Source organism: Myotis nattereri, assembly GCF_964212035.1.
Source record: "Myotis nattereri genome assembly, chromosome: Y".
Lineage (NCBI taxonomy): Eukaryota > Metazoa > Chordata > Mammalia > Chiroptera > Vespertilionidae > Myotis > Myotis nattereri.
In genome coordinates this window covers 40,164,622-40,185,586 of record NC_138094.1, presented here as the reverse complement: position 1 = coordinate 40,185,586, position 20,965 = coordinate 40,164,622, and the positions used below count along the sequence as shown (strand labels likewise).

General features: G+C 39.7%; 1 pseudogene across 1 annotated transcript in view; it reads right to left on the bottom strand.

The window, feature by feature from the left end:
- The window catches only part of LOC308512499 (centriole and centriolar satellite protein OFD1-like), a 76,839-nt pseudogene that overhangs the window by 28,893 nt on the left and 26,981 nt on the right, over positions 1–20,965 (bottom strand). Inside the window, exons 7-9 of the transcript in view lie at positions 7,003–7,101; positions 3,410–3,505; positions 1,329–1,411 (exon numbers count right to left, since the gene is read on the bottom strand). The product of the transcript in view is annotated as a centriole and centriolar satellite protein OFD1-like (transcript). The remainder of the gene's footprint in view (positions 1–1,328; positions 1,412–3,409; positions 3,506–7,002; positions 7,102–20,965) is intronic.

The following is a 20,965-nucleotide window of genomic DNA, read 5'->3' as shown; positions in this document are numbered from 1 at the left end:
CTGCTCAGAGCCCTCATACCCAAAGATCTGAATTTCCTTAAATACAAAGATTTGTCTTATGATTTTAGTGTCTATTTCATCATTTTCACTTCATTCAATATGAGTCTTTGCAGATATATCATTTAAAAAAAATTAGCTGACTACATGATGGTACTAATTCCTAAGAAGTATTAGTCTAGTTTTCACAAGATAGTCACAGAGGAGCAGCCACACACTGGGTGACCTTATGGGTCTTTATCAAGTACCCAGCTCTGGTTCCTTTGAAATTTCTACTTAAGTTCACTTCTTTTCATAGACAAGTTTCTACAAATATACTGAGACATAAAATATCAAGAGATTGAAAAATTATTCAACTTTCCTACTCCTGGGTTAGTTATAAAACAGTTTAGGAAGTTATATGTCAGGTAAAAATATCATGAGGCATAAACATATGTTACAAGTAAAAGAAATAAGGAAACAGGTCACAGGGAATGGAGAAGTTAAAATTTTCCATAAGTAAAAAATGAAGTCTCTCATGCTTAAAACCACAATGAGATATCACCTCCCACCTGTTAGAACAGCTATCATCAATAAATGGATAAATAACAAGTGCTGGCCAAGATGTGGAAAAAAGAGAACCCTCATACACTGTTGGTGGGAATGCAGATTGGTGCAGCCACTATGGAAAAACAGTGTGAAGTCACTCTCCCCACCCCCACCCCCCCAAAAAAAATAATAATAAGAGCGGCCATATGTTCTAATAATTCTACTTCTCAGTATATGTAAAAAACAACAACATGCCAATTTGAAAAGACATACATGTGCACCCACATGTTCACTGCACCATTACTAGTAACAGACAAGATTTGGAAGCAACCTAGACTACCATCAATAAATGAATGTGTGGATACAGAAGATGTGATATATTACTCAGCCACTGAAATGAATAAAATCTTGCCACCTGTGACAACATGGACGAACCTAAAGGATATTATGATGAAATAAGTTACAGAGAAAAACAAATACCTTATGATTTAACTTACATGTGGAATCTTAAGAAATAAAAATAAACAAAACAAAACAGACAGGCCCATAAATATAGATAACAAGCAAGTGGTGGTCAAAGGGGAGGGAGGAAAGTAGATGGGGGAAGAAAAACCTCCTGAATACCCTACCTCTCTCAGGTTAAGGTCATTTTTGATACGTAAAATTAAAAGAACAAAATAATGATTAATTTTGTAGTAAGAGTAAAATGTAAGCTACACACACACATATAAATTTAGAACAGGCCCAATTTAGGAAGCTAATAACCTATACCAGAAATTTACAAATGCAGCTTTCTTCTCCACAAGAATCAACTTTATTCTTCCTGTCCTCTTCACCCAGTCTGTTAGATCTATCGATGTAGTCATCCTTTAGCTCAAGTTGATACCTGAGAATTAGAATGACCAAAATGATTTTCTTGTCACTTTCCTGAACAGATTCCTATCAATGTATGGGTTTCTGTGGCACCCGGGCACCTAAGGGCATGAACATGGCCATGCATAACTTCAAGGACTATCAGTACCAAAGCCCAGAGATCCAAATTCTGAATATAAAACCTGCTACAATCCTTTAATTTGGTCCCCAAAACTCGTTATTGTGAGGTTATTGAGAACAATTATTCCATGGTGGTCTGGATTGGCACACAAAAGTAAATTAAGTTCAATTTACACTGGTACAACTGACTCTAAATCCCAAGAACAAGAAGTCAGTCACATCCACCTGCCTTGCCTTGCACCCCATCCCCACCCCAAAGAACGTTTGCCCTCAAGGGCTGGGCATAGGGTTCGGGGCCAACTTCGACCACGCTCATATCTGGGTTAGCAATACCAAAAGCACACTTTCAAGTTTTACTTATCTCCACCAACTGCCACTAGCAGACGTTTCAGTTGAGAGAGATGGTGAGTATCCTGTGAATTCCCACCCTTGCTCAAGTCATAGAGGATACCCAAACCAGACAACATCAAACAGTACATCATCTGCGAAGCAGTGGGAAAATTAACATACACATTTACTCATTCATTTATTCCTAAGGGTTTAACAACTACAGACATGTCAGCACTTGCTATTACACTCGAGAAGCTGACATACTATATGTATGTCATCATTTCAAAATCTATACATGGAAAGGTACTATATTTTAATTAGAATTCTTTTAAAGAATAAGCTCAGTACTATGTAATGTAAGTACTATGTAATGTAATCTCATGACAAATTACGGGCAAGGCAGTAAAAAGAGACCACTTATTAAGACATACCAAAAGTTAGTTGAGTCATCTCTTCACCACAAATTCATTTACTCAATGAATATTATATGAACACCTGTGTGCTAGACACTACACTGAGCACTGTAGAGAAAAGTTACCATATGGGCTTGATGTCTGCACTGAGTAGTTAATCACTGCAACACATTAAAACTCAGATTATAGGGAAGTCATAGTAACCATAGTTATCATATTTTCCTTTTCCTGTATAATTTTTTTGCTCCATTGTTAATTTCTATTTATTTCTTTTGATTCTGGCTTTGCAGAATCTTGAAGGAATACAGGGCACATGTTACCTGATAAGCACTAAAACCACTAGGCAGAATAATTTATAAATTGCTAGATCCCTCCATCATAGTGGCAAGTATGAGGCGGGAGAGGAAAAGAGAACTAAAAGGGATTATAATTCCAGCCCTGGTCAGCCTGATTCAGATGGTTGAAGCACTGTCCAGTGCATTGGAAGGTCATGGGATCAATTCCTGATCAGGGCACATACAGGAGGCAACAGATCAATATTTCTCTCTCATGCTGATTTTTATCTGTCTCTCTCCTTTCCTCCCTAAAATTATTTTTTTTAAAAAAGTGAATTTTTAAAAAGTTGATCAACCTGTGGGTCGCGACCCCTTTGGTGGTTGAACGACCCTTTCACAGGGGTCGCCTAAGACCATCCTGCATAACAGCTATTTACATTACGATTCATAACAGTAGCAACATTACAGTTATGCAGTAGCAACGAACATAATTTTATGGTTGGGTCACAACATGAGAAACCGTATTTAAAAGGTCAGAAGGTTGAGAACAACTGCCTTAGATCAACCACTTTTATAGTTTATCTACAATGTGAGCTGAGCAACTCACAATGTGCCATAAAATGAAAGCAAATCACAGACCCTCAATACATGTTAGAAAAGCTATGAGTAAGAAAGAGCAGAGGATGCTATTCCCTATACTGTAACTCTGTAAAATTATCTTAAATATTCATGGGAAAGGCTTGACTGTCAATAAAAAACACGTATTTTTTTAAACACTATCACCATAAAATGTTAAGTCTTATCTACTTCACTAGTATTGCTGTGTTTCCATCAACTTATTCCAAATCTATTACTTGTTTAAGAACACCAAACAATTTCTTTAGAATTTCATTCTTGAGCTTTTGGTCACAGGTCTCCTCCATGCTCTTTATATTCAGGATCCTGTCTCCTAAGTGCATCAGCCACACTTTTATGATTTTCTTCTGTAGCCTCTGATATTAGCAAAAATATAAAAAGCAAAAAAAATAAAACTGTAATTGCTGAAGTAAAGACTTTAGGAGAAAAAAATAACATAATTTTAGCTCCACAAGCTAAAACTGTTATGTGACTGTCACTGCTGGGAAGTAACTGGAAAGAGCTGGAGTTCTCCATCTATTTTATGAACTGACCAAGTTATGTGGGATCTGAAGTAGCAGATGGAGCAGCATGGTGCACCAGGCTGCAGGGAGTGTGCAAGTTTCAAGACCAAAGTGCTTTTCATAGAAGATGATGAACACTTAAAAAATGATTGCAGGTAATAAATGGCCATAATAAATTCAGAGAAAAGCTACATACCAAACTTAAGTTAGTGTACTTTTGCTTTAGTACTTATTTCTTCAGTAAGATTATTTCTGTGAGGTTTAACTGATCAGCCCATAGGTATGAAAGACAAAAGATTTGTTTCTGATATTTAATAATCTAGTGATTGAATACTGAAGAGTGCTGAACAATAGAAAAAGATAGATAGGTCAATCAGAACTTCCAAATACTGAAGAATGGAATGGTCTTCCCTTTGATCGAGCCAGGTAAGTGCTAGGGAATGCTGACCATTCCAAGCAAAGGATAAAAGCTCTATGTGTTAGCACCCTCTGCTGACTAACATGTAAAGCAAAGGAGCAGTAAACAATACTTATTAGCTTACTAGATGCCTGGTGCACAAATTCATGAATGGCAGGGGTCCCTCCACCTGGCTGATCACGGTGGTCTCACACAGTCCTGATCTTCTCACCCAGTCCCAATTGGGGCTGGGGTGGGATCACAGGAGGGCTCCAGGGCAAGTCTGGTCCTGTCTTGCCTGGTCCTGATGGGCCCCACCCCAGCAGCAAGCAACTTACTGGTTGGAACATCTGCCCCCGGGTGGTCAGTGCAAGTCGTAGCGACCAGTCAGTTGACCACTCGGTCAGACACTTAGCATATCATGCCTTTATATATATAGGTTGTAACTCACAGCACAGAATGTTCAGCATGAACTTTCCCCTGCCCCTGGTCTTGGAGACCGCATGTTCTTCTAAGGCTCTGCTCACCAAATTCAGCTGCCACATGAAGTAAATTGCATTGTGTGCGTGGAAACCCTTTGTAGGCTCCATTGCTGTGTCTTTACTTCGTTGCAGTTCCAATTACTCCAACATAAAGACAGACACCCTCATTATCAGGTAACATCATCATGGTAAGACCCCTGCTCAGCCTACTGCAGTGGTTTTTAAATAGGCCATGGGTCGCCCTAGATGGTTTGGTAGAGTAGGTACAGCCACAGCCTGCGAACTAAAGGGTCCTAGGTTTGGTTCCGGTCAAAGACACATTCCTGGATTGCGGGCTTAATCCCCAGTATGGAGCACATACAGGAGGCGATGGATTCTCTCTCATCATTGATGTTTCTCTCTCTCTCTCTCACTCTGCCTTCCTCTCTGAAATCAATAAAAATAGTAAGTAGGCCATTAATCAAACGTTGCTGCTCTCCATCCAGTCCCCTCAAACCCTCTTTTGTCTTTGACCCTGCCCACACACACACTCTGCTGCGGTCTGTAAAATGGGGTCAGGATTTCTACTTCAACCAAGGGCAAAGCTTCCACATGGCCCTCCTTCCCCGACTGTCTTTGCCCCCAGTCCTGTGTGGTTTCTCCCTCCTTCCCCTCCATCTAACTTGGTGGGCCCTGCTCTGCCCCCTCCTCATGTGACCTCCTGTCCGCAGCCTCCCACTTTCTCCTCTGGGGGCAGAGCTCTCCAAAGGCTGTGTGGGAATGGAGTGGGCTGTGCAGAGTGGGGTGGGGCAGACAAGGCAGTACAGGGTGTGCAGTGGTGGAGAGCTCTGTGGGCCAAGTCCAACCTTTGGAGAAGAGCTGGGGTGACAGGTCACTGGGAGGAGGAGGGAGGGATGTAGACCTTGTCCCGTGGGAGAGGCACTGGGTTCCTGGGCTGTCCCCACACAGCAGCTTTTCTAGGCCCCTGCACAGCTATCATCCTCCACCTCTTGCTGCCTCCGCCTCAAGTTTTGGACTCAGTTTCTTTGACTCAGCCCCACCCCCCTCTCAGCTGCGTTCCAGAAGCCTGAGGCTGCACGTTGGCTTTGGGCAGCTATGCCTGGCCTGCCCCCTATAATGGTGTTACCCACTCTCCTGGAGTAGTTAGTGAAACTTAAATAAATATAAGCAGCTCTGAAGATTATAAATTGAGCACTGAGAAGGCCACAGGCTGCGGAGGGCTGCATAGTCCAGGCTCTCAGCATAGAAGCCTCCCCAGCCAACCGGTCCCTGCTGGCTCCCGCCCCCACCTGCCTCTGCCCAGGGCTCAAGACAAACCCCAGGAACTTCCTGACAGCTCTCACCTCACATCTCACTTTCCAGTCCAGCCCACCAGTGCCCACAGCAAGCTAACCTACTGGTCCGAGCGTCTGCCCCCTGGTGGTCAGTGCACGTCATAGTGACTGATCGACTGATCCAGTGGTCAAACTCACAGTGGAACTCCAGTAGAGGGAATAATTTGCATATTAGGCTTTTATTACGTAAGATATCAGCGATTTTCAACCTTATTTATCTCTGACACACATAAACTACTAAAATTCTGCAGCATGCCAAAAATATATTTGCCCATTTAAAAAAAACACAACAGGTATATTTTTGAATCGTTCACAATGAACCGCTATTTTGTGTTGACTGTTGTCTTTTTTTTTTATTTGAAAATCTAAGGAAAAAGAGGTTAATGCCCTTGACTACAGTCAGGTATGTCATGTTTTATATATTCTTGCAGCACACTAGTTGAAAATCGATGGCTTATTTGTCACTTTCCTTTTCTGTCATGATCAATTTACCACTTCAGTACTGCTTAGAACAGAGTAATGTAGCAGAGATGAAAAATAAAATGAATTAAAGCCTATATAAATGATCTAACCACATTAATGAAGACCAGGACAAATCCACTAAGGAAGTAAGAGTCAACTAATAGTAGAACCTAATGGAAATGAAACCTGTTTCATAAACTAGACTGGTGAGCTTGCCATTAATGGCAGGTACAATGTGAAGAATGAAATAGTGGTGAGCACTTAGTACACACACATCCATCACCCAGTACAAATCAAGTCAGAGCCACTGCATTGAGTTACTACATGCACATGGAACCGTTAGATCTCAATGACTAAACATAAGTGTGTGACTGAACATAATTTGTTAACAGTTGTTAGCTTCTTCAAAGTACTGGTCTGGTTTTACTGTAGCCTGATGATGGTGTCTCACTGCTTTTCATCCCAATAACTAATATTTCAAAAGCAAAATCCTAGTCTTTGTTTCTCTCAACTTATGCCTTTTAAAACTAGCCGAATGCACCTTTACAACCAAGAACTCTACTTGGCAATTAGCATTAGAATAATTAGTAGTATTGGTTTTAAACTCACAGACTCTGAATAGTCAAAATGAAAACATTACTTACAAATCAAAAGCTTAAATTCTTTGCTTCAGTTCTGCTTCTCTGCCTCTTAGGAAATCGATATCTTTCAGCAGAAGCTGTATTTGAGCATAAAGTTCTTTTGTTTCCATCTGTAGAGGAAAGCATTAATTGTAGCAAGCAAGCTGAGGAAAATAAGACAGGTTTGAACTAATGGACTGCTTCCTACATTCCAGAGAACAAAGTACAGACATTTAGAGGAACAATTTCACTTTTAAAACATTCCATCTCAAGGTATGCATTTTGCCTATTCTAGTTACACAAGAATTTACCTCCTAGTCCAGGGGTGGGCAAACTTTTGGACGCGAGGGCCACAATGGGTTCTTAAACTGGTCCGGAGGGCCGGAACAAAAGCATGGATGGAGTGTTTGTGTGAACTAATATAAATTCAAAGTAAACATCATTACATAAAAGCGTACGGTCTTTTTTTCTTTTAGTTTTATTCATTTCAAACGGGCCGGATCCGGCCCGCGGGCCGTAGTTTGCCCATGGCTTCCCTAGCCCAATGACTGTTACGCTATATTACCCTAATATCCCTTGTGCAGAATATCCTGACACTTCCTTAACATTTTTGTAAGTTCTCCAGAAAAAAAAACAAAAAACAAAATGGGGGAACTTAACAAAGTAGAATCCACATGGTTCAATAGTCGTCTGAAAGTTTCAATTCATGGGCGGTTCTGACTCAGAATGAACAAGCTGGAATGAAACTGTGAAAAATAGATCACACTTACATCTGCGTGTTCACTGAGCAAGGATTTACTGAATATCATGTCAAAAAGCACAGTGAGCTGGATATGAAAAGATGAACAGCTACAGTCCCCATCTTTTAAAAAATTCACAATTTACTGAGGGAGAGAGAAATAATACTACAATGTGATAATTTCACAACCAGAGTCCAGTCTCCATGGCAGGAATGATGCCTAAATGAGTCTATCAATGGGATTCAGGGAAGGCGTCACCAGGAAGCATCATTGAAGCTAAAGTTTGAAGGACAGGACAGTTTTATCAGGGAGAGAAGGGGGTGAACAGTCGGGTGGCAGAGTAAAAGTATGGTGCCTTTTATGAGGATGCCAAGCTTCTCCAGTGCCTTCAGAGAATCTGACTGAATGGAGACAGGCTGTCAACTGGTTGATCTGATCTAGTCAGTCACTCATTTTAAGGTTCAAAGTGTTAGTCTGAACATAACCCATCATCTCAAAGACCAGTGCTTCCATTTATTTTTATAGCTAAAATTAACCCAATTCCCAGAAATGCCAGAAAAAATTGTAGAGGGGGTGTGGTCACCATTAATAACTGGGTTTTACTGAGAAGCTCCAAGAAAGGCTGACACTGGGAGGAAGCCTTTTAACTTCAACCATCTCCTGGTATCAGTAGTCCTGGCTGAGGAAACCATGACCCCAACCTAGTTAGGTCTGACAACCCTTGGGAAAGGAACTGTTTTTCCAAAAGAAACAATCCAATCTCTTTTGCTGGCATGCACTCCCCACCATTCCTCAACCTCTTCATGTCCTGTCCAGTCATTTTCTGGGTGACAAGATCAAATGGCCACTGGATGACACTTATAAGCCCCAGACCCTTCTACTGCAGGGACCTTTGCCTTTGCTCAGATGGAAGCACATTGCATTTGGTTTCCAACTTCACCTAGAACCCCAACCTGCAACTCTGTCCTGTTGGTCCACCCTTATTCTTCCATCTGTCTGTATCCCCAGACTTACTCCTTGATGTCTGAGACTGCCACGTAGCTCTCCCTTCTCTCCTGGATTATTAGTCATCCACACTCTGCTCTGGTTCCGCTCACCATCATGCTGAACCCCAATGTCTTCAACTAAACAGGCTGCCTTTCTCAAATGAAATAAATTCAGCTCTATAAAGCTACACTCCTCAACTACGACCATTTTTCTGCCCTCATTGACCTTCCAAATCCTCCCAAGAGCTGCAACAGAACAATCACCTACAACAAGCATGTCAAACGCATGGCCCACAGGCCGCACATGGCCCACAATGAATATTTTTGTGGCTCAGTGAATATAACAGTATGTAGCGTTTTAATAAAAATTTCGTAACCTGATTTTTACAATAACCTGTTTTACATAATTATTAATTACTAACTACATTTGCTAATGACTGATTATAACTGTGTTGCATTCATTTCCCTTATGTGCCTTATGCGAGGCGTGCCATTTCTCTCCATTAATACTAGCAGACAATATTTTAGCACCCGATGGCCACATCATTAGTCTTGTACTGACTTGTTTGGTATGTGCAACAGGAAATACTTTGCTTTTGGAGAATGAGAAAAGTAGGTTTATTTGCATTGTGCTTATTAATCTGTCCAGTTATTCAGTGTCTGGGAAGTTAATGTTCAATGCAAAATACTAATTTTTATTAAAACGTTCTATTATTTTTTGTTAACGATTACTCATTTATTTCAGCCCTTTGTATTCAGCATGTCTTTATCGAAATAAACCTTTCTATGAAAATTGAAGCTTTTGTTTTGCAGCCCACATAAACTTGGTTCGTGTTAGTGTTTGAAATTCTTCACCTACATGCACTTGGTCTGGTCTACTTCAATTCCAGGTTGCCCACTTCAGCAGTACCCTCAAAACAGCTCGAGAATCCTGTCAGCTTCAGAGAGCTGCTCTGCTCCTTCTGCAACCCCCCGCCACCCAGTGGCCATTCCATACCTCTGGTCCTCTCCTCAAAGGTCACTTATCACTTAATTCTCACATCTGCTGCAATTTTAGTGAGGTTGTCTCACGCCCCTGACTCGGACATTCACTTCCACTCTTCCTTCCAGTAATCTCGAAAAAAGAAGTCTTAGTATCCTTTTCAAAGCTGATTCTTCCAGGTGTATTCTTGACTGCAGTCCCTACTAGTCCTCTAGGCCAGTGATGGCGAACCTATGACACGCGTACCATTTTGGGTGACACGCATCGACAGAGACAAAAAATTGCGTATTCATATATTTGTCTCTCGCAATGGCCAGAGCTGGGCATCACTCGAGTAATATTATTACTCATGTTACTCATGATCAATTACACAATTCTAAAACCAGATGTAAGCATGTACATCAGTGTTGCGTAGCAAAGATACATTGTGAAAACATCCAAGATACACTGTTCCAATATTGGCATTAATATGAAAAGGTTAAGAACTGCACTATAAAGAGATTAATCTTTACTCAAGACACTTTATTTTTACTCGAGTGACAAAATGCCCAATTCTGGAAACGGCCTCATTATTGTCAACATGTGCCTCGGGTAAGCTTCCTGTGCGTTCCGGTGCATTCGGCAAATGGATGCACTTGATCGCCATGTTCATTAGGAGACAGGAGTGGGAAGGTTAGAAGAAAAAGATATAAGGGGAGAAAAATGGCGGAAGTATAAACGGACGTGTCCTGTGCCTTGTCCTGGAGCAGATAAGGGTGAGCAGCTGAAACGGGTAACATACAGCCCGAATAGGCAGAGGATATTCAGCTGAGAGACAGTCTGCAGCTGGGAAAGACAGAGAACTCCCAGAAAAAAAAGGACGGTTGGAGACTGCGGCTGAAACGTCTCCCTGTGTGCTGGCTCAGCAGCGGAGACTGTGCCATCTTGAGTGGCTGTTACAGACAACCAGAGATCAGCTACTAACCTGGAAACAAGGGATCTCAAGCAGCGTGACTGCGTGAACTCAGACGAGCACTGCTTCTTCTCACAGAAAGGTTAGACTTCCCCTAAAGGTGCGGTTTGCAATTCAGGTTGGAGAGAGAACCGCGCTGGGTGAAATCTGCGCCCCACAGAGTCCGTGGCCCTTGGGACCAGCGTGACCCTCAAGTGGGGAAGGGGCCCCACAGGGCTGCTGGCAGAAGGGAACAATAAAAATAAGCACATAGCTGGACTGGATGCAAAAAAGCAGCCTCGGATTCTGCCAGTCTGCCGGGTGCTTGGTGCCAGGGGCGAGTGGGTGCGTGGAGACTGTGCACAGACCTGGAAGGTGGAGGCTTGCAAATTCGCACAACTTCTCAGGCTCTTGTTGTTACAGTTCCCCTTAGATCCGTGTGTTTGATTATTAAACCCAGTGAATGGGATTCCCCAGGTGGGGTCATTCACATAGCCTGTAGGGGAAAGATCTTTTTGGGGAGCCTGGGAAACAGAGCGGGGAGTAATGATTAAAGAACCAGCTCTGGGCAGTGGACTTTCCCAAACCAGTTTCAAGTAACATAGAGAAAATAAACCCTAACTACTGGATAGAGAGGACTTATAGCCTCGGAGGTCAATCCAGACACACTGCCACCCAGAGGCAGAGCCACGAACTGTCTCTTCTGTAAATGCAAATAAAGGCAGTCTGGTAAACAAATACAACCTGCCTTAAAATCAGGACTGTGGTTTACAGCACGGAGGGACAGTGTATCGCAGGGAAATTCAACACTCTCCTAAATGCCTGGCAGGACTAAGGCGTGCCAAAAAGAAGAGTAGAAGATCTGAAGCACCTTCACTACTGCACATTTTTATCTTTTTTTCTTTTTAATTCTTTTTTCACCATTTCATAAAGAACCTATTATTATTTTTTTTCATCACCTGATTTTACCTTTGTAATTACTACATTTTTTTAGCCAGTATTATTGCTATCATTTTACCACTTTTTCAAGTGTCATTTTTTTTTTCGTTATTTTATTTTGGAATTAGTGTTCTACACTCTATTTTCATCGTTCCTTTAGCATCAGTTCTCTCTATCTCACCTTTACCCTTAAGCCATAACTCTTCCTCACTTTTCCCCTTTTGTTGTCCTGTTTCTCTTACCCTATTTCTGCTTTAGATTTTCCCTATTCATTCTTTTTACCCACTGTCTAAATTTCACCCTACTTATATACCTAATTTCCAATCCCTTGCTCTAAATCCATATACACCTCTCTCTTATCGTTCTTCACTATCCAATTTTTTTTCTCTGTCGTTTTGCTAGTGTTTGCTTGATTTTGAGTATATATTTTTTTAATGCTTGTTTGGGAGATTGTTTTGTTTTTCATTTTTATTTTCCTGTTTTGCTTTTTCTTTGTCTGGTTATTTTTGTGCTTCTGTTTTCCCTTGCCTCGCTTGATATTAGTGGTTGATTGTAGTTTGCATTAATCTCCAGGGATCTGCTGCTGGAATTCATTGGGATTATTTGTGGTTCTATTAGAGTTTTCTCCCCAAACAAATAGCCTCTTCCCCACCTCTAATTCATTCTCTCACTTTTTTTTTCTTCTTTCTTTTCTCCCTTTTCCCAATCTCATTTCGGCATTCCTTTTTGTTTTTTTCTTTTTCTCTTTAATTTTTTTCTCTTTTTTCTTCTTTATCCCCTAATTCTCTTCGCTCAGTGGTCACCTTTATTTGGGGTTATTAATATCGTAAATACATTTGTTTTCGGTGCCTTGTATGTTGTGCCTTGTTGTGTTGTATTTTGTGCCTTTAAATCAATGCATCAGAAAGAGAACTACATAACCAAACACCTGGAGAAGAGATATCATGGTGAAAAAAGAACCAACCCACATATGAAAGAAAAACAGGCATCATCAGAAAAGGAAGTAAACGAAATGGGGGCAATGGAGGCAAGCACCCTGTCAAAGAAAGAAATCAGAGAAATGGCCATAAGGTGGATGAAAAGAATGGAAGACAAATTCAACAATATGTGTAGGAACCAAGAGGAAATGAAGAAAAACCAAGAAGAAATGAAAAATGACATCACTGCTATAAAGAACTCAATAGAAAGCATCAACAGTAGACTAGAAGACGCAGAGGACCACATCAGCGAGCTAGAAGACAAGGTAGGAAAAAATACCCAAACAGAGCAGCTTCTAGAAAAAAAAAAATTAAAAAGCATGAGGACAGCCTAAGAGAACTCTGGGACAACACTAAACGAAACAAAATCCAAATAACAGGGGTCCCAGAAGGAGAGGAAACTGAGCAAGGAATAGAAAACCTGTTTGAAAAAATAATAACGGAAAATTTCCCTGAGATAGGGAAGAAAAAACTCACACAAATCCAAGAAGCTCACAGAGTCCCAAACAAAATGAACCCAAAAAGACCGACACCAAGGCACATAATAATTAAACTGGCAAACACCAACGACAAAGCAAGAATATTAAAAGCAGCCAGAGAGAGACAGAAAGTTACCTACAAAGGATCCTCCATCAGACTAGAGACCGATTTCTCAACAGAAACACATCAGGCAAGAAAGGAATGGAATGAAATATACAAAGTCATGCAAAGGAAGGGTCTGAATCCAAGAATACTGTACCCAGTGAGGCTATCAATCAAAATTGAGGGTCAAATCAGGAGCTTCACAGACAAAAACGGTCTACGGGAGTTTATTACAACCGAACCAGCAATGCAAGAAATGCTAAAGGGTCTGCTGTAAAAAGAAAAAATAGGAAACAAAGAAGGAACGCAAGGGTAAAGATCAAAAATGGTGACTAACAAGTTTCTATCAATAATAACTTTAAATGTAAATGGATTAAATGCCCCAGTAAAAACGCATAGGGTAAATGAGTGGATAAGAAAACATGACCCATATATCCGCTGTCTACAGGAAACCCAACTCAGAAAAAAAGACGCACACAGACTGATGGTGAAGTAATGGAAAAAGGTTTTTTAGGCCAATGGAAGTGAAAAAAAAGCCGGGGTAGCAATACTTATATCTAACAAATTAGATCTCAAAGTGAAGGACATAAAAAGAGATAAAGGCCACTTCATAATACTAAATGGAGGAGTCCAACAAGAAGAAATAACTCTGGTAAATATATATGCACCCAATATAGGAACACCCAAATATGTAAGAAAACTTCTGGAGGAGATCAAGGGAGAGATTGACAGCAATACAATCATAGTAGGGGACCTTAACACCCCATTATCACCATTGGACAAATCCTCTAAACAAAAACTCAGCAAAGAAACATCAATCCTAAATGACTCACTAGATCAGATGGAATTAATTGACATCTTCAGAACATTTCACCCCAAAGCCACAGAATATACATTCTCCTCAACTGCACATTTGTCATCTTCAAAGATAGAGCATGTACTGGGTCACAGATAAAGTCTCTTCAAATTCAAGAAAATTGAAATCATATCCAGCATCTTCTCAGACCACAAACGCATAAAACTGGAAATCAACTACAACAAAAACAATCCAAGAAAATCAAACACATGGAGACTAAATAGCATGCTATTAAGCAACGACTGGGTTACCAGAGAGATCAAAGAAGAAATAAAAAACATCATGGCAACAAACAAAAATGAAAACACAACAATCCAAAACCTATGGGACACAGTGAAAGCACTCTTGAGAGGGAAGTTCACAGCTCTACAAGCCTACTGCAAGAAACAAGAAACAATGAGAATAAATGACCTAACTCTACAACACAAAGAGTTAGAAAGAGAGCAACAAAAAAAGCCCACTCTAAGCAGAAGGAAGGAAATAACAAAGATCAGAGCGGAGATAAACAACACAGAGACCAAAAAAAACAATACAAAAGATCAACAAAAACAAGATCTGGTTCTTTGAAAGGATAAACAAGATTGATACACCTCTAGCCATGCTCACCAAGAAACAAAGAGAGAGGACCCAAGTAAACAAAATCAGGAATGAAATAGGAGAAATAACAACAGACCCCATAGAAATACAAAGGATTGTTAGAAAATACTATGAACTCTACTCCAACACACTAGACAACCTGGAGGAAATGGACATATTCCTAGAAAAATACAACATTCCAAAACTTAATCAGGAAGAATCTAAAAATTTCAATAGGCCAATAACTATGGAGGAAATCGAAGCAGTAATCAAAAAGCTTCCAGCAAACAAAAGCACGGGGCCAGACGGCTTCACAGGGGAGTTTTACCAAACATTGAAGGAAGAACTAAACCTATCCTCCTCAGACTATGTCAAAAGATCCAAGAGGAAGGAACACTTCCCAGCTCATTCTATGAAGCCAGCATCACCCTAACACCAAAACCAGATAAAGATAACACAATGAAAGAGAATTATAGGCCAATATCCCTCAAGAACATAGATGCCAAAATCCTCAACAAAATCCTAGCAAATCGGATCCAGCAGTACATAAAAGATCATACACCATGACCAAGTAGGATTTATCCCAGGGATGAAAGGATGGTACAATATCCGCAAATCAATAAATGTGATACATCACGTAAACAAATTGAGAGAAAAAAACCGTATAATCATATCAATTGATGCGGAAAAAGCATTTGACTAAATCCAACACTCTTTCTTGATAAAAACTCTCAGCAAGATAGGAATTGAGGGATCATACCTCAACATAATAAAAGCCATATATGACAAACCAATAGCCAACATCATAATCAATGGGCAAAAACTAAAATCATTCCCCTTAAAATCAGGAACAAGACAGGGATGCCCCCTCTCACCACTCCAGTTCAATACAGTACTGGAAGTACTAGCCATTGCGATCAGACAAGAAGAAATAAGAGGCATCCAGATTGGAAAAGAAGAAGTAAAACTGTCCTTATTTGCAGATGACATGATACTGTACATACAGAACCCAAAAGACTCCATCAAAAAATTATTAGACTTAATAAATGAATTCAGCAATGTAGCAGGATACAAAATTAATGCTAAGAAATCCATGGCATTTCTTTACACCAAAAGTGAACTTACCGAGAGTGAAACTACAAAAGCAATCCCATTTACCATTGAACCAAAAAAATTAAAATACCTAGGAATAAACTTAACTAAGGAGGTAAAAGACTTATATGCAAAAAACTACAGGACACTGAAAACAGAGGTAGAGGAAGACAGAAACAGATGGAAGAACACACCGTGTTCATGGATTGGTAGAATCAACATCATCAAAATGTCCATACTACCCAAAGGAATCAATAGATTCAATGCAATCCCCATTAAGTTACCAATGGCATATTTCACAAATCTAGAACGAACGTTCCAAAAATTCATCTGGAATAAAAAAAAGATCCCGAATAGCTGCAGCAATCCCGATAAAGAAGAACAAAGTAGGTGGGATCTCAATACCAGATATCAAACTGTATTACAAAGCCACTGTTCTTAAAACAGCTTGGTACTAGCACAAGAACAGACATATAGGTCAATGGAATAGAATAGAGACCCCAGAAATCGACACAAACCACTATGCCCAATTAATATTCGACAAAGGAGGCAAGAGCATACAATGGAGTCAAGACAGTCTCTTCAATAAATGCTGTTGGGAAAATTAGACAGATACATGCAAAAAGATGAAACTAGACCACCAACTCACACCATACACAAAATTAAACTCAAAATGGATAAAAACTTCAATGTAAGATGGGAAACCATAAAAATACTAGAGGAATCCACAGGCAGCGAAATTGCAAACATATGCCCAAGGAATTTCCTCTCTGATAATGCTCCTAGGGCAATGGAAACTAAAGAGGAAATAAACAAATGGGACTACATCAAAATAAAAAGCTTTTGCACAGCAACGGAAACCATCAACAAAACAACAAGAAGACCCACTGTATGGGAGAACATATTTGCCAATGATACCACCGACAGGGGTTTAATTTCCAACATTTACAGGGGTCTCATGAAACTTAACAAAAGGAAGATAAACAATCCAATAAAAAAATGGGCTACGGACCTAGATAGACACTTTTCAAAAGAGGACATACAGAAGGCCGAAAGACATATGAAAACATGCTCAAAGTCACTAATTATAGGAGAGATACAAATCAAAACGACAACGCGTTATCATCTCACACCTGTCAGAATGGCTATCATCAAAAAATCAACAAACAAGTGTTGGAGAGGATGTGGAGAAAAAGGAACCCTTCTGCACTGCTGGTGGGAATACAGACTGGTGCAGCCACTGTGGAGAACAGTATGTAGCCACCTCAAAAAACTAAAAATGGAACTCCCATTTGACCCAGTCATCCCACTAGTAGGAATATATCCCAAGAAACCAGAAACACCAATCAGAAAGGATATATGCACCCCTATGTTCATAGCAGCACAATTCACCATAGCTAAGATTTGGAAACAGCCTAAGAGCCCATCAGCAGATGAGTGGATTAGAAAACTGTGGTACATATACACAATGGAAAACTATGCTGCGGTAAAAAAGAAGGAACTCTTGCCTTTTGCAACAGCATGGGTGGAACTGGAGAGCATTATGCTAAGTGAAATAAGTCAGTCAGAGAAAGATAAATACCACATGATCTCACTCATTTGTGGATTATAGAGAACAACATAGACTGATGAAAAGGGACAGATCCAAAGACTGAGAAACAGCAATCAGGCTATCAATCCCCAGAAGGAAAGTAGGGGAGGGCGGGGGTAAGGTGAAGAGATCAACCGAAGGACTTGTATACATGTATATAAGCCAAACCAATGGACATGAACAACAGGGGGATGGGAGCACGAGTGTGCGTGGAGGTTGGGGAGGTTGGGGGTTAATGGGGGGGAAGAGGACACATTTGTAATACCTTAACTAATAAAAAAAAAAGAAAACAAAAGAAAAAGATATACAGTGCAACAGTGCTCGACGAGACATTCTGCATGTCAGATAATTGATTACAGCACCATATATTTGTTGGTTATACATACTGTTTTTGAATTGTTTTGCACCAGGAGTCAGTGCTACAACACTGCAAAAAGTTAACAGGTAAGAAAACTATCAACCTTTTATAAAAAATGCTGTCATTTATATTTATTTTGCAGCCTTGTGATGGAGAATCAAAAAAATAAAAAAGCAAGATTGAATGATAAGGGAAGTGGAAGTAGCAGTAGCCGACCCTTTCAAGACATATGCACCGAGATGTACGGGATTGTCAACAGAAACAACAATTCATTGTGCATACTGTTTAATGAAACAGTAGTAAGCAGAACGTGGAATGTAAAGAGACATTTTGAAACTAACCATTGTCAGTGCTTGAAAAAAAAGTATTGATGAGAGGAAGGAATGCATTTCTAGGCAGCTACACCTCTATAAAAGTCAATCAAATTCCATCATTAAATTTGTAAGATGCTCTACAAATTTAATATCAGCAAGTTACTATATTGCTCTCTCCATAGCTCAGCATGGAAAAAGCCCTCAGTGATGGAGAATTTAGTAAGGAAACATTTCTAAGAGGTGCACCAGCTCTATTTCACGATATGAAAAAAAAGATGATCTTATTAAAAGAATTTCTAAGTTACCACTCAGTAGAAATAATATCAAAGGCAGAATAGCTCTCATAGCCAGTTAGCCTGGAGGCCAAATCACCCACGGTATTGCCGACAACAATCAAGGCTTAACTACAACAAGACTGCGCACAAAGACCACTAGGAGGTGCACCAAGAAAAGATAAAAAAATGCGGAGACAAAGAAATAGGACGCAAATGTCAGAAATGGAAGATATAGAGCTCAAAACCACACTTTTAAGGTCTCTCAAGAACTGTCTAGAAGCTGCCGATAAACTTAGTAAGGCCCTCGAAAAGACTGGTGAGACCGCCGATAAATGTAGTGAGATCCTCAAGAAATCTAATGAGACCCTCGATGTTGTGATAAAGAACCAACTAGAAATTAAGCATACACTGACTGAAATAAAGAATACTATACAGACACACAACAGCAGACCAGAGGAGCGCAAGAATCAAATCAAAGATTCGAAATGCGAAGAAGCATAAAACACCCAACAGGAAAAGCAAAAAGAAAAAAGAATCCAAAAATACGAAGATAGTGTAAGGAGCCTCTGGGACAGCTTCAAGCGTACCAACATCAGAATTATAGGGGTGCCAGAAGATGAGAGAGACCAAGATATTGAAAACCTATTTGACGAAATAATGACAGAAAACTTCCCACACCTGGTGAAAGAAATAGACTTACAGGTCCAGGAAGCACAGAGAACCCCAAACAAAAGGAATCCAAAGGGGACCACACCAAGACACATCATAATTAAAATGCCAAGAGCAAAAGACAAAGAGAGAATCTTAAAAGCAGCAAGAGAAAGAAACTCAGTTACCTACAAGGGAATACCCATACGACTGTCAGCTCATTTCTCAACAGAAACTTTGCAGGCCAGAAGGGAGTGGCAAGAAATATTCAAAGTGATGAATACCAAGAACCTACAACCAAGATTACTTTATCCAGCAAAGCTATCATTCAGAACTGAAGGTCAGATAAAGAGCTTCACAGATAAGGAAAAGCTAAAGGAGTTCATCACCACCAAACCAGGATTATATGAAATGCTGAAAGGTATCCTTTAAGAAGGGGAAGAAGAAGAAAAAGTTAAGATACAAATTATGAACAACAAACATGCATCTATCAACAAGTGAATCTAAGAATCAAGTGAATAAATACTCTGGTGATCATAATAGAATCAGGGACATAGAAAAAAAATCGTACACCTATGGGTGAGGACAGTAGGGGGTGGGTGTAAGGGCAGAGGGTGGGGTGGGAACTGGGTGGCGGGGAGCTATGGGGGGAAAATAGAGGAACAACTGTAATAATCTGAACAATAAAGATTTAATTTAAAAAAAAAGTTAGAATAACAGATCTTGACAAAAACGTACAAAGTCAATAAAAAAAAGACAAATAGATGTAAATATTTTTTGATTTCTCTTGATGAAACTACTGATGTCACATCATATGCTCAGTTGGCCATTATTGCTAGATATTCTGATGGTCTCACTATGAGAGAAGAGTTGATAAAGTTAGAATAAGTGCCAATGAGTACATCAGGAAACCAAATATGTAAAGTTGTTATAAAAACATTCAGTGGCCTAAACATTGATATCTCTAAAATTGTGTCAGTCACGACAGACGGGGCACCAAAGATGGTGGGAAAAAAGTGGGATTCCTGAAATTGTTTATGGAAGCTATTAGACATCCACTTGCACCTTTTCATTGCATTATCCATCAGGAGGTGTTGTGTGCCAAATCGGGATTCTCTGAGTTGAATGATTTAATGTCAGTTGTAACAAAAATTGTGAATTTTATAGCTTCTCGACCCCTTCACAAGCGAAAATTTTCTGTACTTTTACAGGAAGTTGATTCAACCTACAGTGGACTACTGATGTTCAATCGTGTGAGATGGCTAAGTCGAGGAAAACTACTTGAGCGATTTGTGGAGTGCTTTGAAGAAATTATGGTATTTATTGAGAATAAGGATCTGGCAAACTTTCCTCAGATCAATGATCATAAGTGGGTCAGCAATTTGATGTTTTTTACAGATCTCTCTGTTCATATGAATGAACTGAACTTAAAATTACAAGGTTTTGGCAAAAATATTGACGTTATGTTTGGATACATCAAATCTTTTGAAAGTAAACTTAAAATTTTCAAGCGAGATATTGAAACTAAAACTCGTATTTTCCTCAGATGAAAAAGTATTTCGAGAAGGCTACTACAAGTGTAATGGAGTCTATACTTATGTACCAGAATATAGTAAACACGTTCTTTGAACAGTTCAGTGAAAGATTCAACCAATTTAGAAGCCTAGAACAGACCATTAAAATAATTAAGTATCTGGATGTAGTTTACAGTACTTTGGAATTGAATAATTTCCAATGGATGCAAATTGATGATTTAGAGATGCAACTTGCAGATTTTCAAGGTAGCATTTGGACTCGTGTTTGCCGACTTAAGGTCGAAACTTGAAAATCTGGAACGAAATCGTTTGAAACATGAAGAGTGCAACTATGAAGAAGAAATTTTGAGTGCTTGGAACAGAGTTCCTGACACTTTTAGCAATATAAAAAATCTAGCGATGGCTTTGCTAACAATTTTTTCATCAACATATTTTTGTGAGACTTTGTTCTCAGCATTAAATAATATTAAAATGAACAAAAGGAACCGGCTAACATGATGTTAGTGGCGCTTGCTTGGCTTTGAAGTGCACCAAGTATGAACCTGCAATCGAAGAATTAGCAAACTTCAGCACCAAAAAAGTCACTAATTTCTAGTTTTCGTACCATTTGATT